The following is an 18634-nucleotide window of genomic DNA, read 5'->3' on the forward strand; positions in this document are numbered from 1 at the left end:
TGAGTTAGCACTTCCTAACTCTGTAACTTTGAGGAAATACTCTTTGTGCCTCAGTTTCCACCAGGGTCAGAGTAAATATTAGTACCTATTTTGCAAGTTTATTATGAGAACTGAATGCCTTAATACAGTAATGGTATTAAGAAAATGTAAGTTTTATCTGCTTTTATTATTCCGTTACAGAAATTTCAAATAGAAGCTTTGTGTGTTCTTGATGTGCAAGAACACGTGAAAATATGCCCACCCATAAAAAAACCAACTTCCAATGATGAAAATTAGAGTTAGGAAACATGACAATTCTTAGCAGCTTATTACAATACTAAAGACAACCATGTATCTTGAACTTATTAGTAACTTCAGGCCCAGAAATTGAAGAGTTATAGTTTGACTATAAAGTTGATTCATAGGCCTCTGTAAGAGAAAAAAAAAAAGTGTCTTTTTCACTCTGTGGCCTATAATTGATTATAATTACCAGTTTGCACAGGACTCTATTGGTAGGAGGGTCAAAGATTACAAAGAACTTTCCCATTGCTCAGTAGCTAATGGGACACAGCTGCAACGGAAATAAAACAGTATAATTAAACTCTAGTCTCCTTTGTTCCTTTCTTTAAGCAACAGTTACAATTTTCATGTCACCAAAGAACTAAAGAAGAAATCTTCATATACTATAGGGAGAAAAGTTCTTTTGTATGATAAAATCTTACTGATCTTGGACATTCTGACTAGTTTCTACCATCCTCTTATTAATTAAAATCTGACCCTAGCTAACTGTTACTTGATTGGGAGATGTTCCCTAAGTACCTTATTATTTAAGAGACTGTGAAAAAGATAAAGATGGAAAGGAAAATCTTAATATTACCACAGTATTCTCTTTTCCTCATTGTTTATCATGCAAATTGTATCTAGTTTCCATGTTTTTTATGATTTGTAGAATGAAGGACAAAGGCCTATATATGTGCTAGTTTCTAAGTGTTGTCCTATTCTTATTCTTCTTAACTTTTATAGCTCTTCTCACATCAGGGAAATGTTTTTTCAGAAAATAATATAAAATTACCTCACATATTTTATTAATGAAAACACTTAAACACAAGCAAATTATTCAATGCCCCAGTAACCTTTCCAGGTATAACTTATCTTCTTAATCAACCATGAGATAAAAGAAAAAAAAATCAGTTAACATCTAAAGAGTTATTTCCTACAGAGTTGGCTAGTTGAGAACAAAAATTTTCTTTAATAAGTTATAGTTGTTATCGAATGTTCACTTTATAACTTTTTTCCCAATTTTAATAGTAAAATATATCCATTTTACTAAATTTAGAAGTTCTCCACCTCAAAAAAGAAAAGAATAAGAAAAATCATTGACAATTCACCCACCTGAAAACCATTTCTACTGTTGAATGTATTTCTTTACATACACACTTTCACACAAATATACACCTACAAAAGCACACTCACACACAAGGGTTTATAGTAGGTGTATCATTCATCTTGAGTGGGCCATGAATACCACTTAGCATTAGACTGTATTTTCCTAGTTTGTTCACTTTCCCTCTCCTCTTCCTGCATATAAAATACCTGCTCTTCAAATCTCAAATTCTGCTCCTCTATATAAATACGGCTGCCTCTAAGTTGAGAAAATATAGAAGAGAGTTTCCATAGGCTATAAGAACTACTACAGCTACCTCTATAACTAAATCTTATATTATAAAATATGCTTTCCTTATTAATATGAATTAAATAAATTAATTCATTGATTTGAATTAAATGTTTATGGTCCTAGCCCTGACCAAAAACTTCACTTATTTTTAAAATCCCATTTCAGGGGCACCTGGGTGGCTCAGTGGGTTAAGCTGCTGCCTTCGGCTCAGGTCATGATCTCAGGGTCCTGGGATCAAGTCCCGCATCGGGCTCTCTGCTCGGTGGGAAGCCTGCTTCCCTCTTTCTCTCTCTGCCTGCCTCTCTGCTACTTGTGATCTCTCTCTGTCAAATAAATAAATAAAATCTTTTAAAAAAAATCCCATTTCAGGGCACCTGGGTGGCTGAGAGTCTGACTCTTGGTTTTAGCTCAGGTCATGATCTCATGGGTTGTGGGATCAAGCCCTACATGGGCCCCCCCCCCCACTCAGCATGGCATCTGCTTGAGGATTCTCTCTCTTCCTCTCCATCACCCCACTTTCTCTCTCTATCTCTCAAATAAAAATAAATCTTAAAAAAATAAAATCCCATTTCCTCTCTCCTCTTGAAGATATTGGTCTTTCAATTCTTTCCTTTCTCTCCTGCATTATCAATATTTACTTCTGTGATGAACTACCCCAATTTAGTGTGCAAACATATGATTTTTTTTCCATCTTTAAAACAAACTAACTAAAACAAAACACTTCTCTTCATCCCAAATCACCTCATATTTACTTCTTTCTTTTATAGAAAAACTTCCCAAAATTTGCCTGGACTTGCTTTATTTAGATTCAGTCTTGAAATTGTGTTTTCCACCCACTAAAGTGATGCTTACTCCATCAAAACCGTTTAAAAACTGATGATCTCCATGTTGTTAAATCCTGCAGTTGTTAATTGTTTCTCATCTTCTCGATCTTTTAGTAGCATTTGCCTTAGATATTTTCTTTTTTCTTCTTCACCTGCCCATTCATTCTCTTGGTGATCTCATCTAGCCTAAGGTTTTGAATATCATTTATGTAGTCACATGCCCCAAGCTTATATCTCTAGTCTGCATTTGTCCCTGAATTACAGATATGCGTATTAACTTCCTTTTCTACTAGTCTCATCTGGAGACCTTTTAGGTTCTACAAATGTAACATATTCAAAACTGAGTTCCATATATCTCCCATCATGCTTGATTATATTCACTATCTTCTCATCTTAGTGGAAACTCTATCATTCTTTTTGTAAGGCCCAAGTCCTCCTCTTTTATACTTCTCTTTATTCACAAGTCTGAAGCTCATTGGTTTTAGCTTCAACATCTATGCAGAATCTGATCAGCTCTCAACCACTCTGCTATCCGTGTCACCATTCTCTCTCCCTGGATCACTGCAATAAACTCCTAACTTTCTTGCCATCTGCCTTTGCCTTTGCAGATCAATGACTATGTCAGTGGCCAAAATGACCTTAAATCAGATTATGTCATTCATCTGTTCAAAACCTTCCAATTTCATTTAGAGTGAAAGCAAACTCCTTACAATGTCCTTCAAGGTCCTGCATTACCTGTTCATCTTCTTCCTGGCCTCATCTCTTAACAATCTCTAATGCTTATTCCATTTCAAACCATAAACACAGAAGGCTGGTGCTTGCCTCAGAGCCTTTCCAATTTACACTAATTCTTCCTGGCATATTCTTCTCCTAAATAAACATATGGTCCGCATTCTCACAATCTCAAGTTTTTACTCAAATGCCATTTACTCCGAGATGTTTCCCTTATCTCTTTAATTAAAATTGTAACATTTTATTTTCTTTCCCTGTCTCAGCATTATTTTCCTTGATAGTAATGAACATCATCTAATATGCTATAGTGAATGGAGATTATTTGAACAAGCTTTTATATATAAAAGAAGAAAATGTGTATTATAAATATAAATTTAATCTCAGAACTCTGACTTGAATCTAGTATTAAAAACATATAGGGAGATGGTTGAACATGGAAGGTAGTTGAATATAAACTGGAAAAGATGAGTTAAACTTGGATTAAAGGAATCTACAAGAATGTTATTTCATTTAGTAGTCACTAAGGCACGATTGTATTTTGGAGAACAGAGATAAAGGAGACCTTCACTAATATGCTACTATAGGAATATGAGCACTTATTTCCACTAGTATATCAATAGTTACAAAATGACATAATGTATCATTCTTCCACAAGTGATTTAAGGAAAATATTAGAAATGGACTAGGGGCAATATTTGAGCTATTTTTATGAGCCAAGGTGAGAAAGACAGTTTGAGAAAGAGGCTTTCTGACATTCTTCAAGTCATATCCCACTTGAAAAAAATGACAGAATAATTTAATTCTGATAGTGACAGAGATAGGGAGCAGGGTTTTCACCTCTGAGTATAGAATAGAGTACCAAATCACTTACAGTTCATCTTTGCACTTATGCCCTTATATGTGAGTTACTCTAAATGTGGTGAGTTGATCAAGCACTAATTCCAGAGGTATGGAAAGCACACTACAAATTCTGTAAGCACAATGCCATGTTTAGCACCACTCACCCTTGATGTGATTTTCTTTATAGATGTCAGCAGAACCAATTTTAATAATCTGTATATTTCTTTTTGTTTATACAGATTGACAACTTGCTTATCCCTACCAGCTTGTCTGAGTTATTCTTCTCATTTGTAGCCGTGACTTCTGCAAAGGGTAAATCACCTCTGAGTAGCTGATATAAATAATCTATTTCACTAAAGTGAAATTGAGGAAAGGAGGTAGGTAGTGAACAGATTGGGGCTCTTACACTTAGCATTCTGCCATTAGACTTAGATTTTGCATCAAAGCAGCAAGTCTTAACAAAGGCCATAGGGCAAATAATCATAGAATATTCAATTTTAAGGGGTTTTAGAGATTGTCTACTCCAGCATTTCATTTGAGACCCAGAGATGGGGAATGATGTTCAAGGTAAGTGATGACTTGGATTCTTAAAAGGTGGAACTGAAAAATAATGGTTTATTTCTATTCAGATCCTTTTTTTTTTTTTTTTTTGACCCAACCAGATCTATCTTTGAGATCCATAAAGCTTTTCTGGAAAGGCTGGATATATTTTTGTAGTATCAGAATAAATAGTGGGTATAAATTAAGTAAAGTATTCAGGTTTTAGGGACTGGTTTATTGCATTAGTCTTCTATTGAAATAACAAACCATTCCAAATCTTAGTGGCTTGCCAGAATAACAATTTATTTTTATTATATGTGCATCTGTGGTAACTGGGGCAAATCTACTTCAGCATGGGGCCCAAGTGGGCTTTTTGGGAAATATATTGGTCTTTCCCATGTATCTCTTCATCCTTTCTGGACCAGAAAATATGAAGTACATATACTTCCCATGGCAGTACTCCTTACTTCATTTGTATTGTATCTCCCTTTCCCCCATTCTTCAGTTTAAGTTAATTTTAGAACTAAAATAAATAGATTTATAAAGTAACTTTAGAAAATGCATGTATAACATGTTGTTTACTGAAAGACTAGTGACTGGGCATAAATTTTTAGAAATCTACACAAATTTTCATAGCATGTTGAGAGAATATTTTAATTTTCTACTAAATGTGTCTTTTATTCAGTATTTAAAAAGGAGGAGTGCCTACTTTCTAGGCCCTCATTTTTCTCCAATTTCATTTTTTTACCTTTTTAAAATTTTCTCCTGAAGAAACTTAACCTGGTCTATGCTTACCTTCATCCTTCATCTAGTTTTCTCAGAAAGTTATTTACTAAATGGCTTAGTGCGTAGAATTAATAAGTACAGAATTGTATTAAGCCTTCACATTAAAGGACAAAAACAATCTATTCTACAGCTGCAGTTTGCATACCAAAGCCCAGCTGTTTGCACTAATCACCCACACTTCTGCTTGTAAGTCATGAACGGCTTATTTTAACACAAACCCATCAAAACAACTGGAAAAAGTATATATTCAATTGAAAATAGATTAAAACTACCACCTATGGAACCAGTTGACAGTGTATTTATAATTCCTGTGATCATCCCTTGCAACTTGTAATGGAAATTTACTTCACTCTGAATGCAGGAGTAATTTTCTATATGAACCATGGAGCATAATAAAAAGGGTTTGTGGCTGATACTGTCAATGCTCTGCACATATACCCTTGAATCTCTAGAAAACTTTTATGCACAATGAACACTGGGGCTTTTATTTCAGAAGCCAACATCAGTATGTGTGTGTGTGTGTGTGTGTGTGCATGCATGCGCGCGCACACACGCACACACACACACACACATTTGATCAAGCTGCTAGAAAGTAATTTACCTTTACCCACAGAGACCTAGATTTGCCTGGAATTTACAGATTCTCTTTGGTTAAAAGGGGCAACTTTTAATCAATACCTGAGGAGCATAAGAGTATAAATAATCCATAGTTCTTCCTCTGTGCACACCATTTGGAGATGATATCTACAGTGTTTCCACAGGTCTTCTCTCAAACAGAACCAATGTTAATTCTAGCAGGACTGTGTGTGATAATACAGGCTTACTTGCACCCTTCTTTTCCTGGTCCTACTTCCTTGTTCCTCAGTAAGAAAGACACTCTACAGATACCTTCTCAGGCCTACTTTCTAATTCTTTCTATCACATATTTGTCGACCCTGTAGCCCTTTCAGTTAATAATTGTTTTATTCCTTTAATAAAACCTATCTTTCTTACCTAGTTTTACTGTAACTTGACCTAGTTATTAGCTTAATAACCAGGAAAAGTGGATGCCAGATCTTGAGGAAGAAAATTACCAGTTTACAAGGCAAGTAACACCATTGAATCTTTCATATGGTCCTCAGTCTATCCTATCCTTGCTGTCCCATAGCAGTTCATTCTAACAGACCAAGAGTGCTCTGGGATTCGATGTTCTTTCGGGAATCTACTCTGATATCCCTATCCCAAATCTCAGAGTCCTGCTTCTTCTTTATCTGGCCTGCAACTTGAGCACTGGAGATTTGCCAGGGTTCTCAAATATGTCTTTTTTGGAGTTCTGTAACTATAACCATCAAGCCTATGCATGAGATTATTGATCTGGTTATAATTATTGACTGTAATTAGGATGACCATTCTAAAACTTGAAAACATAATGGTTCATATTGAGAGTAAAGCAATACTACTAGGAATGCCCTAGCAGAGTGTTATGGAATGGATATAAAGGTGGCCTAAGAGAAATGGTTATTCTCAATGGATCAATTATGAAAGTCCCAGTAACTCCAATGTCCTCCTTCAGTTGTCTTTTTTCTCTAATAGGGCTCAGAAGACCCTATCTTCTGTTATGAGAAGTTATGAGAATTACTCTGATGGTTGGGGCAGTGGCATTGTGAAGGAGCTCAGTGTGAGCTGTCCTCCACAGATTAAAGTTAATGATAGAGGTTGCATTTATGAAACTGGGATCTCTAGAGATAATGAGTATAATGAGATTCCAGAACAGCACAGACTTAGTGGCAATATTAAACTTTTAGAGAAAAAGAATACTGAATTACTATGACACAGAAGACATTAACCCCTAGGTAGTTTCAAGGAACAGAACCCATATATTAAAAGGAAATATAAACATGTTTCAGAAAGGACCCTGTAACACCATGATGAGTATACATGGTAGTAATTCCTCTGATCTTTCCACAAAGGATTCTAAGGCCATTTGTTGACACTGTTACCTTACATGCGGTATCTTTACTAAAATAGATCAAGGGGACTTTTGGCATTTTGTATGCATATTGATCAAAAAATACGTGTTCTCTTTAATACTCATTAGGAAAGAGAATCAGAAGTAGTTTGAATTCATGTGGAATGGACACCATTCATACTTAAAACTTTGCTTGTTCTTTTCCTAGTCCCAATTCTCCTCTTTCCTACTATCTTTCTTATTTTTTTTTCCTTGAGAACACTTTCTAATATTTCACCTTCATATGAATATTCATTTCAGAATCTGTTTCTGAGGAACCCAACATAAGGCATGTCTCACTGCATTTAGGTATTTTTACAAATTGACCTAAATCAATTTTGAAAAATGTTGAGCAATTATGAATAAGTGAAAAATGAAAGAGATCAAACATTTTCCCATATATCATGGGATATTTCTGCTCACAGAAAATGTATTCATTGTGGCTTTTTAATGGAAACTTTGTTTTGCTTCTTCTTTTACCATATAAAATTGTAAATGTAGTCCTTGGGAATAAATATTTAAATATAGTCCTTGGGAACCAAGGAAATATCTCCCAATGTACCATACCTTGAAGTTGATGGAGGTTTCCTTTTCTCCCATGTATGCAAACACACAAACAAAAATTTAAATTATTTGTGAGTTCTTTTAGGAAGAAAAAAAATTCCCTAATTTAAGAGAGGCCATCTTTGCTTCATGCATGAGCTGGTAGTACATCCCTAGAGAACTTCAGAGCTCATTAAGCTTCATTTGTCAGTCCATATTTTAGCTCTCTGAGGATTGTTAATTCTTTTTTTTTTTTAAAGATTTTTTTTTTTTTAATTTGTCAGAGAGAGTGAGCACAGGCAGAGAGAGAGGCAGGCAGAGGCAGAGGGAGAAGCAGGCTCCCTGCTGAGCAAGGAGCCCGATGTGGGACTCGATCCCAGGACCCTGGGATCATGACCTGAGCCGAAGGCAGCCGCTTAACCAACTGAGCCACCCAGGCGTCCCAAGGAGGATTGTTAATTCTAAGGCAAAAGCAAAAGACAATACAGAGGGGGAAATGAATGGCAATGGCATCCTTCTGGTCTACAACCATTATTCCTGTATTTGAGTAGGACTTCAAAAGTTCATTAAAAGTTAACTGACTAGGCCTAAAACATCTTGAATGTCTCCAACAGAGTCTTGAGCAAAGGCTACTGGCCAGGAAGTGTCAAGAGCTCAGTAAATGTAATAAGACCACCTTTCCTTCCTCATCCCTCCTCATCATTTCCTTCTGTGTTGACTTCATACATCCCCAAAAATACCCTATTTCTGTTCATTTGACCTAGAAAAAAATATTACAAAGGAAGATAAAGCATTATGTAAATGGCCTTGTGTTTAGAGGACTTTATGAAGAGATAATTAAACCAGGTTTTTTATGTAAAGCTGTAATTTAGTTCAGACTTTTCTCTCTCTCTCCTTGAAAATACTAACACTTTGTATATTATAACTGGGATTAACTGACATCATTCAACTGGGTGACTGATGGGCATTAAAATAAGGTAGAAGTTATACTGCTTTCCAGAAGTGTCAGGAAAAGAATGAAATTACAATAATTTTTGAAAACTAAAACAAGTTGTAAAAATTAGGCATTACCACATTGTGCCTGAATGTACTCTTGGTAATGTGTAATGACTTTGCTAGAATCCAAAGAATGCTTTTTTGAATGAAAAGGCGTGCTTTTTTTCATTCTTTCCCTTTTGTTTTATTAGCTTCTTATGAATCTCCAGATCCAGTACACAAATTTTCATATCCTTGATCATGGAATTTGTGGATACATTTCTATCGAATCAGACCTCAAGCTTGCATAAAAGGGCTCACTCATTCCTTCTGTGATTTGATGGTTTCTTTTTTGGTTCAAAAATAAAATACGAAGATTTACCAGGACAGCAATGGGAGTACTAAATCCACATTAAAGCTGTTTCATCCTTTTTCTCATAAAGAATTATTTTCTCAAAGAAAAGAAAATCCCAGTGTATTTTCAACTTTGATGCATTTGGATCACCCTTCATATTTTCTTGTGTTCAAAAATAAGAAATACTGGTAAATGGGCATGTGGCTTTCTTTTTCTTTCTTTCTTTCTTTTTTTTTTTTAAAGATTTTATTTATTTATTTGACAGAGAGAGATCATGAGTAGGCAGAGAGGCAAGCAGAGAGAGAGGGGGAAGCAGGCTCCCCGCTAAGCAGAAAGCCCCATGCGGGACTCGATCCCAGGACCCTAGGATCACGACCTTAGCCGAAGGCAGAGGTTTCACCCACTGAGCCACCCAGGCGCCCCAGCATGTGGCTTTCTCGACAGTAGTAATGCTAGCTTCCTAGAACTATCAGTTGTTATTTCATTCCACTGTAGAACCTGAAAAGGGGAGGTTTCATGGTTTTTTTTCCTTTAGTGGGGGTAATAGTAGAGAAAAAGTAAAAAACAAACAAAAATTCCTTTATTGGTTGCTGATACAACTTCAGCTACTGCCTTTATCTGACTATGTGTTTATTTTGTCAGAACACAAAAAAGAAAGAAACTTCTAATATTTAATCAAGTGATAGTAAATACTTAGATTTTGCATCATGGAATATTTACATTCAGACTTAGTTTAGTTTTTGCTTATGGTAAGGAATACTCCTTTGCATTCATTACCTTATTCTAATCACCTTGTATAGAAGGTAGTTACATCCATACACCAGAAGTGTTTGTGGAAAGCATGCTAAGCAGTCATGAAGCACAAATAAGAAAGCAGCAGAGCATGTGATGCACTCAGCATCCCTCTCCCCAAAGCAATGCCCTGCTTCACTATGGAGTAGAGCCTCTGCTTCTACCACAACATGAGTAAAAATATCCAAGCAAAAACTCATCTTTGTTTTCCTGGCAGATTGCACAATTTATCTCCAATAACACACACATTCATCATCACCAAAGCTCAGTGGAATAATTATGAGTATTTACTGAATAGACCATGCAAAGCCATATGCTGTTGGTGGAAAGAATGTGGAAGAGAAACTGAAAACTGGCACAAACAATAAGACTGCAAAGTCAGCCACTTACAGTTGAGCAGCACTAGAAAATCGTATATGCAATGAGAGTGGCTTATAGAGTTCGAATTTCCATGAGGCAGAAGTAGTTTGATAGTACAGGATAGTAACTCCAGAATTTCTGTTACAAATCACAGGATTTTTAAAAAGAAGTTATTAAAGGGAAGTGTTAGCATAAGTAAGGCACTTTTAATATTTGTCATTATAACTCATTTAATATGCAGTCTCAGAAGTTTAAAAGAAAATAGGAGTTTGGGGAGAAAAACTAAATGAATCTTACTCAATCTCATTAGCGTTAAGAAGCCCTGGTGAGCCCACTACAAGGTAACATAGTAAAATAATACTCTGCTTTATTTGTAGTGAATTTTGCAGTTTATAAAATACTTTTCTATGTAACTTTTCATTTGATTCTTTCAATGGTTCTTATTAGGTACTATTATCCCCATTTTACATAAGACAAAATAAATTCACAGTGTTTGCATGATTTGTCCAAACTTGTAAATAAGTAAGTGGCAAAAAAAGGACAGGAGTCATATCTCCTGACTTTTGCCCAGATTTGGCAAATGCACAGTAGCTGAGGTACAAAAAGAAAGCAAGACTGTTAGAATCACAGACCCGTGCTTAATGCAAATCAGACTCTTTGAGGAACCAAGCTAAAAGGAAATGATTGAGGACACTATATAACATGCTAGAGAGAAAACACAAATTTTCAAGACCTAATGCTGGGATTGGTATCCCAGAGAACCAGATACAATGGAGGAGAACAACCATAGCCTGGAGTAATACCATTGTTAGGAGACTAATTTTGCCTGTTCATTCATGAAAACATTACAACTTTTAATTGTCTTTGATCTTTGTTAATTTTAAACCAATTCTTATTTCTTTCAGAGTTTTAGACCAAATTATTTTAGAATAAATTAGAGGATTCAAGAAACTCTCTTAGTGTCTGAGACACTTACGCTACTTTTTAAATCATGATCCTGCCAAATTCTTTGCACTTTTCACCATGTAACTTATTTATGATTAGTTGTCTATTATCTGTTCCTTCAACCATGATATAAACCCTGTAAAGGTAAGGAATTTGTCCTTTTATTTTACTCATTTATTTATTTTTTCAGAGAGAGCAAAAATGAGAGCATAAGTGGAGGGAGGGACAGAGGGAGAGGGACAGAGGGAATCTTAAACAAGCTCCCCACTGAATGGGAAGCTGCATGTGGAACTTGATCTCACCACTCAGGTAATGACCTTAGCCAAAATCAAGAATCCGACACTTAACTGACTGCACTTCTGTCATTTTGATTTTTAATCATTGCTAGAGCTTCAGCATCTAGAGGTGTGCCTGGTATGAAATAAGATCTCATCAAATATTTCTCTAATTTATTAACAAGTGTATAATTACAGTTGGCCCTTGAACAACATGGATTTGAACTGAGTGGGTCCACTTGCCCATGATTTTTTTCAATAAATACAGTACAATACTGTAAATGTATTTTCTCTTCTTTATGATTTTCTTAATAATATTTTCTTTTCTCTAGCTGACTTTATTATAAGAATATAGGACATAATACATATAACATGAAAAATATGTGTTAATAGGCGTTGTTATTAGTAAGGCTTCTGGTCAACAGTAGGCTATGAGTTAAGTTTTGAAGAGTCAAAAGGTACACATGGATTTTTGACATCACTGGGGTCAGGGCCCCTAAAGCACCCTCTTCCCTCCACATTATCCAGGGGTCAAGTATAGTTGAATTGTGATTTCTTTCTTTCTTTCTTTCTTTCTTTCTTTCTTTCTTTCTTTCTTTCTTTTTTTAACTAGTCTTTCTTTTCATTCTTCATCTCCTTTTCTGTGGAATACTTAATAGTTTGGACTTTATACTCAGGATTTTCTTTCTTATTTTTCATTGCCTCAGTGTTAATTCATGATTAATTCTATTGCATTTTATTTGAAGTATCTTTTCCATTCCCACTGCCTACTCTTAGTCAAAATACATACCCCATTATAGCAGATTTCTTATTTCTTTCCCAACCTAACATTAATTTCTCTGATTATTCAGTGCAGCCTGCAATTTATTTCCATATCACTATTTCTAGGGTGCCATTTTAATCAAACCACTCCATTTTTCAGGAACGACTATTGGCTTCTTATTTTAATCAGATGGATTATAACTGGGGAAAGAGAACATGCCATGCCTTATCACCTGCCAATGCACAACCTTTAAAACATTAGTTTAGTTTCTTGATTTATCGACATAAGGATATATCAGTTTTTCAGAATCAGAAGTACCACTAGCCAGGGGCAGAGTCAGCATAAATATATCCTATTCTCCTTTAACCTCAAGACTCAAACAGAAACATATACAGCTTTTGATGACATTATCCACCCAATATAGAGTCTCATCAGACCTGAAGATTTCAGTTATTCTGTGACAACATGAAGCTTATATCATCTAAAGGCTCGTCTAGTTCTTGAATGAAAGTTAAGTGCTAGCAAGGTCAAATACATAGGATTCTCCTAGATTTGCTAAATAATATATCTGTTTTCAGCTTTTCTGCTCACAAAAAATATATTTTCCTGCAGTTCTATCTTCAATTCTGCTATAATACCCTTGAATTGTAATGGTTTTCATACTGAGTTTTATCCCAATAAATCCATTTCCACAACATCTATTCCCTTGAAACTTGGTGGGTCATATATCTAGGTATCATTGATCCTGGGGTAAATGAGGCAATATGGTCTATTAGTTAAGTACCCAGACTCTCAAGTGAGGCTGGTTACTAGTTAATAGCTGTGTAACTTCAAACATACCTCACCACTTTCAAATCCAATTTCTCTATCCATAAAATGGTAATGATAATGACTCCATATTATAATACAGTTGTATTTTTTTCAATTCATATTTATTCATTGAGATCAGTAGAACAACTTCCCTAACACCTTTTGTATTATGTATCCCTTTCCATCGTTATATGACTGCTTTCTTATCGATCGTCAACAGTTTCAAAATGTGCCATCATCAAAAATCACTTTCTGACCATGATGGGACAATTAAAAAATAAAACCATTCCATAAACATGTTTGAGAACAGACAAAAGCAAAATGTTTGAAACAACAATCATGTTTGTTTGGCTCACATAAAAGACATCTCTGAGATTTTTTTTTTTTCTTTCTTTCTTTCTTTCTTTCTTTTTTTTTTTTTACTTCACTCTGTGTCTTCCATCTCTGAGATTTAAAATAAGAATACACACACACACACACACACACACACACACACACACAAACCCAATTAGATTTTCTCTCTTCCTAACTACCCAAATCATAGAAAGTCACATTTCACTGAACTCTCCCAAAACACCTAACACAAACCTAAACCCTATACCAAGTCCCTGTAAAGAACAAACAAAACCCCCTCTTGTTTACACATGCCATGTTCCATATTATATATAGTCATCCTTGTTACAAGCAGTCATAAAACGAACTTTGTTTGACTACAGATATGGTTCTGAAGGTCTTTGTCTTGGCAGCAACTAGAGTTTGAAAATGAAATTACTTTTTTTTTTTTTAACCCTGTTATGGCCCTGTAATCTAGAAAAACTCAGTATTCCACCTGAATAAGGAAAGTCCAGTTCTTCCTGACTGTTTCTCTCCTGCGTGTCTCTTTATTACTCACACAGAACACTTCACTTCTGACATCTCTGGTCACCAAATGTGTGATGCTTTTCTCATGCCAAGCAATTCTGTGCAATATCAGCTGGGTGTCCTACAATTTAACTCAACTCTGACACTCTCTTCTTGAATATCTCCTCCCCACCAATTTTAGATGCCAGTCATAATCCCAGGTTATCACAAGTGTTTATGACCACCAGACTATAGATTGGAGGTTCCAATGACCCTTCCTTAAGTTCATTTAAATTGCTAGGAGTTCATAGAATTCAGGGAAACACTTATATATATTTACCAGTTTATTAAAGGATACAGATAAAAAGCCAGATTAGGGGCCACCTGGGTGGCTCAGTGGGTTAAAGCCTCTGCCTTCGACTCAGGTCATGATCCCAGGGTCCTGGGATCGAGCCCTGCATTGGGCTCTCTGCTCAGCAAGGAGCTTGCTTCCTCCCTTCTCTCTCTCTGTCTGCCTCTCTGCCTACTTGTGATCTCTGTCTGTCAAATAAATAAAATCTTAAAAAAAAAAAAAAAGCCAGATTAAGAGATAAATAGGGCAAGGTCTGGGAAAATACTGAGCACAAGAGTTTCTGTCCCCATGGAGCTGGGGTGCATCACCTTCCTGATGTCAACGTGTTTGTCACTCTGGAGGACAGAGAGTGAGAATGAAAGCTGCAAGGTTCTAATCATAGCTTAGTCATTTTTTGTGACCAGCCCTCATCCACAGGCCGTCCAGGAACTTATTCAGTGTTGTCTCGATAGAACAAAAGATGCTCCTAATGCTCTTATCATTAGGAATTTTTAATGGTTTTAGGAGCCCTGTGTCAGGGACAGGTCGAAGACAAGTATTAAAAGAAAGAATGCTCTTAGTGCTACTATCATTCAGGAAATTTTAAAGGTTGTAGGAGCTCTGTGTCAGTGGCCAGGGGAGGAAACCAATATATACATTTTTCTATTATCTCACAGGTCCCATATAATTAAACTCTGATCCTACTGAACACTAATTTTAACCCAACTTCTCTGTATTGTACATTCTCAAGTAGACATTGTGTGAGGGGGAGATTTAACACACAGATTTTAAAAACAGTGTTATTTTAAGATAAAACAAGTTAACAACAACACACTTTACATTGGAGCCAGGATCTTCCTTGCTGCAGAATCACACAGGAACAATAGACTCAATCAGAGGGGCAGAATTTTCTCAGTTCCACTCATCCCCTGCCACATTTAAAACCTCCAAACTGATCCAGTTTCTGCCTTATATGTGAAAAACTACCCATCCCTTTGGATTTTCAATTCCTTTGGAGATACTTGATAGCCTTTACTGCTTAGACAGACCCACACAATTGAGTTTATTATGCACTAACCCCTACCAGTCAGAAGGAGGTTAATGGTGCCATATTCCACTAAATACTATTTCCCTCCAAAACCTTCCTCAAAAACTCAGTGTCTTAAAGGACTCTGTCAGCTGGACTCTAAGAGATAATCTCAGCTCACCATTCTCTCCTATAACTTTCTGAGTCCCTTAAAACCAGGATATAGGAGTCATGGTTGTCATGCCAAACCCATTTCTGATAATACCCGCAGAACGTCAGGTAGTTATGGATTAATAACTAGAACAGTACTCACTCACATCCCTTAATTTTAGATGCTTCATCTGACTAGCCTGAGACAGAAAATCTTATCAGAAGCCACACAAGACAAAAACATATACATAGTATCTTCAAATAGCTTTCTTGGTCCCTAGAATCTCTGACAAGGTCCCACATCTGAAAGCTAATTCTTGTATGTTACTGCTATTTTACACTCATGTTGCTTCAGTGGTCCTGAATATATCTCATGTTATCTCCCTCCCTTTTGTGGGAATGTATACAAACATTAGATTCATATTATCATCAGGAAGATAAAACAGAGTGTGTACAAACATTAGATTCATATTATCATCAGGAAGATAAAACAGAAGATACAATGCACAGGTGTCCTTCAAAAATCATTTTTGTTATCATGAAAAGCAGTTTGCCTGAAGATTCTTATTATGTTATACACAAATCCTTATTATCCATAAATTTCATACTATTCTGTCTCCCATTCAGAGCCTTAATTTTATCACTTAAACAAGGGCTGGACATATATCAATAACCTACTTAATAACTGATTGACTAATTAACCACTTTCTTTTTCTTATGAAATTTAAACATATTTGAATGGGGACTTGATCAAAGATTTTGAGAAAACCTAAATAAATAATATTTTTAAAAAACAAGTAAAATTATATATTTTACTTATATACTAGAAGTAAAATATTGTATATTTAAAATTTCTTTTTTAAATAATGTGGAAGTGCATTCAGCTTTAAGTATATTAGCATATTAGCCATCCTCTCTTCCTTCTCAACACCACCAGACAAAAATATCTTTCTGTTTAAAAAAAAAAAAAGTCAAAAAAATTATATAATCACAAGTTTTTAGCTTCCTTAACTAATGGTAATATGCTGACATAGCAGCAAAGTAAGGAAAATCCTTAGAGCCCCCAGAATGACAAAAAAGGTACGAATGCAAAGCACTAACTGAAGTTTAAAGTATGCTTGTAGCCTTTGTTCATCTGATCCTGAAGGTCCAGAACAGAAGTCTTCAAACTACATTATATGCATTCAGATTATACTAAATCTTTCCAGTGGATATGGGGACAGACTGCAGCTTTGAGGAAACCAGCCTCCATATTAACTTCTACCTGCATGTTTTTAAAAAATTCATCTGCCTGAAAATTTGTCTGTGGTCAAATTTCCCAACAAGGTTTTCATTTCTAGTTTTCCTTTTTCCTTTTCCCTTTCTTATTATAATTCTCCTACTTTCAAAAAAATACATATATATATATTTAAAAGTCAAAACTTTAATGTACCTGAAACTGATTACATTCCATTTTCCAAACATGTAAACAAAACTTTTGAAGAGTTTATAAAAAGGAGAAAGGAAAGGGAAACAAATCCAAAACAGAACAAATATTAAAAAAGAACAATCCAAAATAATCTTGCCTGCATGGTCTCTGTAATCAAAGAACTGCCTTGGCTGGTTCTTGTTCATGATTTCAAATAGAAGGTAGATATTTTTCCATTTTATCTCTGATATTGCAAAGTTATACCTTTGATTTAAAAAACAGAGCTATCAGAGCTAAGTTAACTTAGACATTTACTTATTAAAGGAATTTTCATTAAATTTTGGCACTGAAAAATTCTCATGCATATTTTTTTAACTTGGGTGTAAGTTGGCTCACTATCACTGATCAACTGACTGCTTGCTTATTTGTGCATACGTACTTTGTTTTGCATTAATCTAGCTGGAATATGTTGAGAATTCTACTATAAATAATGTATTTAACAAAATCATTAATTCATGTTCTGTAAGCTCTGGATTTATTGGTGACCCATATAGTCTCTTACTATTTCCTGTTAATTTCTACTGAAACTTACTTTATTCTACCAATAAGTCATATTCATCTATGAGTACATGAATTAATTTTAAGAGACCTAGCCATCTCATTAAGTAATACATTTCCAGTAGAATTTTGTTTTTCATGTTTTAATCAATTGTGTACCATTAATAATTATGTAGTAATTTAATACAAAGGAACTTGGTTAGTGTTTAAAGCTTTAGAGGAATTGAAAAATCAATTTCAATTTATAAATATAATTTAGTTGAAGAGAATACGATAGGGCCACAAAAAGTTTATGTATAAAATATAGCTTAATAGGGTAAATTTCTACGTAGGAGATGCCATGTAAATATGAGCTGGTAAACGAAGGCACAGGGTTGACTGAAAAGGATTCAGGGTATTCTCCCAGGACTGCTTGGATCATGAGTTGAGTAGGATTCTTTCCTCCTTTTCTCAGAAGCAGAGGCTATATCAGAAATGAGTTTTCGATGGGATCAGTATCTTTTCCATCCTTTATAAGGGTCTACAATTCTTCCAGGAGATGAGCAGTTGGTATCCCGGATATCTTTTTTTTTTTTTTTAAGATTTATTTATTTATCTGAGAGAGAGAGAGTGCCTGCTCAAGTAAGGGGAAGGGCAGAGGGAGAGAATCTCAGCAGACTCCCTAAATACAGACTAACAGATATGCACGTTATTTATGTGACTCTTCACTTATAATGCTGCATTTTCCCTGTTAGGAGGAAAATGGGAGAGAATGTCCATCAACTGGAATACAATATACTCTGCGTGTCTGGCACAGCACCCTGTCTTCGACTCAATTGGACAGTGGGGCTTCTCTGTTGCTGACTCTGGCCATGGTAGCTTCCACCAAATAAAATTTATTGTTAACCCACAGCATAGATCATGGAATCTGTACAACAGGTGGGGCTACACGTGGGATCATCTTAGCATAGAAAATAATAGAACATTTATGAACGTTAAAATATAACATTATAAAATATTCATACATGAATGATGGTGGGTATTGACTCACTTAGAGTCCACTGAACATATTTAGAAGAGTGGAGTAACAGTTTTATTCTGAAATTTTAATGTTAAAACACAATGGATTATGTGTTTTGTGACCATTCAAAATTTAGATT

Source organism: Martes martes (genome assembly GCF_963455335.1).
Source record: "Martes martes genome assembly, chromosome: 6".
Lineage (NCBI taxonomy): Eukaryota > Metazoa > Chordata > Mammalia > Carnivora > Mustelidae > Martes > Martes martes.